Here is a 7,427-nt window from a genome sequence, read left to right on the forward strand (position 1 = left end):
TCTTTCCACTTCATCCATCCAGCCCTAATTATACTGCATGCATCTCAATCTATTTTTACAATCAGTTCACCATCCAAAGATACCATTTTATTTGTAGTAACCCCATCTTTAAATTCACCATCTTACATTCCAAATACTCTGTTTTTGTCCTAATAAGTTCTAAACCTTTTTCCTCCAGAGCTTGCCTCCACTGTTCCAGTTTTTGTTCTAAGTCTCTTTCACTATTTCCTACTAACACGACATCATCAGCATACATTAAGCACCATAGAATGTTACCCTGTAGTTTCGCTGTTATCTGGTCCAAAACTAATGAGAATAAATACGGACTAAGCACAGAGCCTTGGTGCAATCCTACTTTCACATGAAATTTAACAGTCTCTCCCACACCTGTCCTAACACTAGTCGTTACTCCCTCACACATATACCTCACAATCTTTACATATTTACCAGGCATTCCTTTCTTATTGAGTGCCCACCACAGATTTTCTCGAGGAACTCTATCATATGCTTTCTCAAGATCAATGAATACCATATGAGCGTTTGTTTCTTTACTCCTGTATTTTCCATCAACTGCCTTATAATGAAAATTGCATCTGTTGTTGATCTGCCCTGCATAAAGCCAAATTTATTCTCGGATATTTAGGTCTCTTCACGTATCCGTCTATCAATTACTCTTTCCCATATTTTCGTGGTGTGGCTAAGCAGTTTTATAGCCCTGTAGTTTGTACATTGTTTTATATCTCCCTTGTTTTTGTAAACAGGTACCAGTATACTGCTTCTCCATTCGTCTGGCATTTGTCCAACTTCCATAATTATATTAAATAGACCTGCTAGCCACCTTGTTCCTGTCTCTCCCAATTCTCTCTATACTTCCCCAGGAATATCATCTGGTCCTACCGCTTTTCCTTTCTTTATTTTTTGAAGCGCTTGAGCCACTTCCTCGTTTGTTAATTTGGTGACCATTGCTGCTACTGTCTCCGTTGACTCTACAGGCTGTCTGTCAAATTCTTCATTTAATAAGCTGTCAAAGTACTTTCTCCATCTCTTTTTGACATCCCTTTCGTGAACTAGTATTTTATTATTTTCATCTCTGATACATCTAATCTGATTAAAATGTTTTGCTTTCTTTGCTCTCTGTTTGGCTATTTTATATATCTTCGTTTCGCCTTCCCTGGTATCAAGTTGATCGTATAGGTTTGAATACGCTTCTGTTTTGGCTTTTTCTACTGCTACTTTCGCTTCCTTTTTCGCCACCATATAGTTTGGAGATCTGTGTCGGATCTGGTTTCTTGCCCCTTTTTATATAATTTTCTCTTCTTTTTTATTTTTCCTTGTACTTCGTTTGACCACCACCAAGTCTCTTTATCCTCAAACTTTTTTCCTGACGTTCTCCCAAGTATTTCAATAGCAGTCCCTCTAATACTACTGGCCATTTTTCTCCAAATTGTATTAAGGCTTCCTTTCATGTTCCAACATATTTTTTCTACTTTTCTTCTCCCGAATAGACCTTCTTTCTCATCTTTTAGCAGCCATCACTTGATTTTTTGTGGTCCTCTCCGATATATTTGTTTAGTTTCGCTTTTTACTTCGATGTCCAGAACAAGCAGCTTATGTTGTTGGCTTACTGTCTCACTAACTATTACCTTGCAGTCCTTGTATTCACGTATGTCTTCTTTCCTTATCACGAAGTAGTCTATTTGGGATTGATGCTGTCCACTTTTGTAGGTAATGAGTTGAGTTTCTCTCTTTTTAAAGAATTAGTTAACAATCGCCATATCCAATGCTATTGCTAATTCAAGCATATCATCTCCAGCTTCATTTCTAGTTCCAAAGCCTAATTCACCATGTATTGCTTCGTACCCTGCCTTGGCTTGGCCTACATGTGCATTGAAATCACCCCCTATTATAACTTTCTCCTCTGACGGAATATCACTCAGGACGTCTCCTAATTGGTCATATAAAGCTCTTCTTTCATTCTCACCCAGACATGTTTGAGGAGCATACACACACACAACATTCAATACCTCTTTATCAATTACACATTTCACTGACATCATTCTATCACTCGTTCTTACAACTTCTACTACGTTATCTTTCATTTCACTATCAGCAATTATACCAACTCCATTTCTAGACTACCAAGATTCCACGATCCTATCCTGATTTTTCTAACCTGCAATGGTGTTCCCCCTGAGATAGTCCTCACCCGGAGATCCGAACGGAGGCTCATTTTACTTCCGGTATATTTCCATCATTTCAGTATAAGTTGTTATATCTTTGGGGAAGGTATTTTCATTTTTATGGCCTGAAAAGATTTTGTTTGGATATTTGATGCCTGAATGCCTTTCCTATCAGCACCATACCCTGCCCTGCACCTTTAGCCAATACACCACCAATGCAACCAAAGTGCAGTATTACCCCACACCTGCCTGCATTTTTCTGTATAGACCAGGATCCCTACTGTAAGGACTGCCCTATAAGCCAATGTATTGTTGCCCGTATCCCGCCACTAGGAGGCACGTACTTTATTCGGGATAACAAATGGGTCCAAGTATCCTCATTAATATCTTTCTTTCAAAAGGATTAATAAGGTTTATTGTCTTTTCAGTCATGAGTCATGATCCATGTTTCTACACCATATGTTGCTATAGACTGTATGATGGTTTTATATATTTTAAACTTTACTTCCCTCTGGATGTCTTCGGAGTCAAACACTTGCGACAAAGAGAAGTATGCTTTGTTACTAAGGGTTATCCGTTTCCGTATTTCATTGGATTAGGGCTTTAGTTTTATCTACGTTGACGGTCAGCCCTATTTCTTTCGCATTTTCTTCAAATACTTACTGAATGACAAAGTAGTATTTCATAGACATAGGTTTTTATTTCTTCTTTTATTTAACGCATCGTAATGAAACTATTTCTCTGTCCCGTCTTCTTTATTTTTTTTGTGTTAAATCGTCTACCCTGAACTGAACGAAGATATGTGCAGAAAATTGGAATAATTTGAGATGTGGCTATATCAGAGAATACTTAAAATCCCGTGGACTGATCGAGTCACAAATGAGGAGGACCTCAGAAAAATGAAGAAGAACCGAGAGGTACTAAACAGCATCAAATCTCGAAAGTTACAATACTTCGGACACATTATGCGAAATAAATCCAGATCTGACCTCCTACAAGCAATCCTGCAAGGAAAAATATATGGAAAACGGGGTCCAGTAAGAAGAACAACTTGTTGAAGAATTTCAGAACCCGAGTCAACACAACATATGTGCAGCTTTTCCGCGCTGATGATGATAAGATTATGATTGCCATGATGATCGCTAACATTCGTCACGGATGGGCACATCAGGAAGAGTGCAACTATGTTGCATGTGGTCACATCTATTTAAATTTTCTATTTAAATTTTCTCCTCTTATCTGTATAATCCATTTACTTTAATGCCACAAGGAAATAATAAGATAAATAATAGTTTTATAGCACAAATCCATAAATTCTTATTGTCCAGAACTCTTAGTTTTGTACTGATAGCGAAAATAAGCAATACTAAGTGAACCCTTACACTAATACCCCAGTCTGTGGGTGAAAAAAGTGTTATAATTCAGGAATTTTTGAACCTATCAGGTGTTGTAAAGGACGATGCCAGGAATAACTTCTACTAAAATGTAACCAAAAATTTTTGGAGGTTTTTATTTATGACGTTTTTCATTTCGTCGGTATACTGCAAAAACTGACCAAGTCAAATTTTGTCAGTTTTGAGTTAACTTGACTAAGTCACTAAGAAACGTTGTTAGTTTCACCAGAAAAATTGACCAAGTCGTTTTTGACCAAGTCGTTTAAACGTATACAACCGTCAAACAAAACTCGTCTATAATGACTATGTGCATAAGACAATTTTTTGTTATATACAAAATTGACTAAGTCAACTTAGTCACTTTTGCCTGTCAGCAGATTGCACTTGTCCGTTTATTGCGTATCGTTAGTTTATGATTCAGCGATATTTTATACTTTAACAGTAATATTTATAAAGTATATTGCAAATACTACCCTCAGATGTGTCACAACTATACTTTTCTTTTAAATTGTGCGCAGTGTTATACTTGGACAAAGATTAATGGTCAACCTGGAAGCTATGAAATTGGAATAGCATTGATCAAGTGGATAAAATCTCTGCAATCGCATGATCAAAAGGCATCACAGAGATTAGTTTATATTCTGACTTATCAGAGATTTTTATATTCAAAAATGAATAACTATTTTCAATTTCGTTGCAAAACGAAAATACAGCCGAACCATATTCTAGTTCAATCAGAGAGTGCAGCAAGCACCTCTACCGGTTTCGAGACTTATTAGTCTCTCATCAGGAGGCACATATGCTGCTCTCCCTGTTCCAACCAAAACAAATCCCAGCGTGCAGTCCCGGATTGCAACGAACGAAATATTATAGATGCCCTAGCGGCAACTGCTACAACAAGACTAAGTTTTCACTCTAATGGCATATAAAACAACATAATGCTATTCTACACTCCACCAGAATGAAAACAATGGGAACCTTCTCTGGTTACACCTCCGAGGCTTTTACAATATGCAAGCCATACGGATGCTGAGACTAAGGACGATGAGGGAATTCTACAATTTACAATTCACGTCCCATCTGCTCAGCGCGGTAAAGTTCCAACGAGAATGGTTCCCTTCGTACTCCAATCAGAGTAAATGTAAATCAAAAATGAACAACCATTTTCAATTTCGTTGCAAAACGAAAATACAGCCGAACCATATTCTAGTCCAATCAGAGAGTGCAGCAAGCACCTCTACCGGTTTCGAAACTTATTAGTCTCTTTGTTTTGGTTGGATCAGGGAGAGCAGCATATGTGCCTCCTGATGAGAGACTAATAAGTTTCGAAACCGGTAGAGGTGCTTGCTGCACTCTCTGATTGAACTAGAATACGGTTCGGCTGTATTTTCGTTTTGCAACGAAATTGAAAATGGTTATTCATTTTTGTTTTAAATTTACTCTGATTGGAGTACGAAGGGAACCATTCTCGTTGGAACTTTACCGTGCTGAGCAGATGGGACGTGAATTGTAAATTGTAGAATTCCCTCATCTTCCTTAGTTTCAGCATCCGTATGGCTTGCATATTGTAGAAGCCTCGGAGGTGTAACCAGAGAAGGTTCCCATTGTTTTCATTCTGGTGGGGTGTAGAATAGCATTATGTTGTTTTATATGCCATTAGAGTGAAAACTTAGTCTCATTTTTATATTCGTTCATTGCCACATTAATTTGTATGTTGTTGTAACACACACATTAAGATTTTGCAGCATACTTTTATGGAGAAAGGACATTCGTACAAGAAGGAGGTAAACTCAATGCACAGTGCCATATAGTGTGCTAATAAAAATGTTGCCATTTTTACAATAAACGATCTGTTGAATATTTTCAAGCTTGCCCGTTCTACAAGACGCAACAAAAAGCGCGGTGCCTACAGAGTTAAAGAATTACGGTTTTCAGACTTTTTCTATCAAGCACAGATGTTCTTAAAAAACAGAGACTAAGATTAAAATGGAAACAAAATATCGTGATTAAAATTAATAGTTATACGTTACTCTTACGGCCGGTTTCACAAGTCGAAGTTAACTTGTGGTTAAGAGATAACCAGAAGTTACCCCGAAATATGTGTTTCACAATATCAGGTCAACGGCGAAGTTGTGGTTAACCGACAGAATTTTTAACCAGAGCTTGGAGTGATGGTTAAGCTCTTAACCAGAGGTTATCCTAACCTAATTTCGTTTTATTGACAGGACAGAGGAGTATTATAAATCTATGGAGTGTATACACGTAAATTATTAATTACAGATATGAATTTATATGATGTACTTAAATGCGTTTAGCATTTCAGCGGCCAATAATTGTTCGATTTTTAAATGATTTGCTTCCTGGGGTAATTATTAATACATACTATAGTCTCTTGCTTGCTACATGTTTTTATATTAACAATTTAATTTTAACAATATTGGCGAAAGACCTTAAAACAAATATTATTCTTAAACAAAACTTAAAATGTATAATGTGCATGTAATATACAGTGTGTGTACTTTAGTTGGCCACGTATGGGAAGCATTTTTAATATTAATTTTACGAAAAAAAGATACTTCAAAAAAGTTTTGCATAGTAATTTTTATGGTCCAAAATCTAAGATGCAACCATCATGTATCAAATTTTATTAATCCCATAGGAGGTATGTTAAAATATATGGATTTTTAAAGCAAGCAAGGTAGCAAGAATCAACATCAAAAATATGATTATGCAAATCAACCACAAGTCTGACTGAATATCCTAACCACACATATACACACATTTATTTTTCCTTAATCTGCAAAATAAACTCCACAACTAAATATAAAATCCTTAAAAAATATATATACAACAAATTAATAGTCATAAAGAAATATAACAATTTATTGAATTTATCCTAATAAAAATCAATGGAAACTCATCTGACTGATCAGCTGATTTGATAATTCTTCCATAAAAATGTTATTTCTGGTGATCATTGTCCATAATTTCCTACCAACATAAGAAAAATAAAACAAAACTTACGGTCAACTAACCATGATTGAATCTGTGGTTGTGAAACAGCAACTGTCAGTTAGACTGTGGGTAAAGGTTAGTTGACCGCTAGGGTTAACCACAGATTGTGAAACCGGCCGTTAGAGTATGTGGCAAGGTCAGACCAGCTGTTATCCCTAAAAACATTCCAATGTTATACAAAAGACTTTTGTTTATACCAGAGAAAAATAAAAACAGCCTCCTTGCGTAGAAACAAAATTATTCCGCAAGAGTTCCATGAGTGGTATAAGTCGATTCCAGTAGTCAAAAAAAGTTTTCATACCGTAACCAGGTTCTTCTGAAAGCGACGACACAGAAACTGATTAGATTTTATTTTTTTATGTACAGACCGTAGTTAATAAATATAATTTTCTAATACGGTGTCGCTTATATTGACCAAGTCAAATTTCTAATTTTTTTCGACAACAAAAAGTGACCAAGTACAATTTTTTTTTAATTTCGGAAATAAGGATTTTCTCAGGACACTCAAAGATCCAGGTAGCTGACTACTTTTTTCGTTATTTTAGACCTATAGGAAGAAAACCTACCTGTTTCCTGCCTATAGTTCGCCTCCGTTTTTTAATTATTAACAATTTAGTGCAAATATCGCAATTTTTTCGATTTTTGCACCCCATTCAAAAGCTAAATAGTTGACATAAAACTACAAAATTTATAAACATCGTTATTAAAATCGTTTATAAAATCGTTATTTGTTAATTACTTTTACTAAAACTACTTCAGAACTTTAGTGTTTCACGCAAAGTTGGGTATTGGAGTACTTAACAAACCCTTAAAATTTTAGACTGATCCATTAATTAGT

Source organism: Diabrotica virgifera, chromosome 4 (assembly GCF_917563875.1).
Source record: "Diabrotica virgifera virgifera chromosome 4, PGI_DIABVI_V3a".
Classification (NCBI taxonomy): Eukaryota; Metazoa; Arthropoda; class Insecta; order Coleoptera; family Chrysomelidae; genus Diabrotica; species Diabrotica virgifera.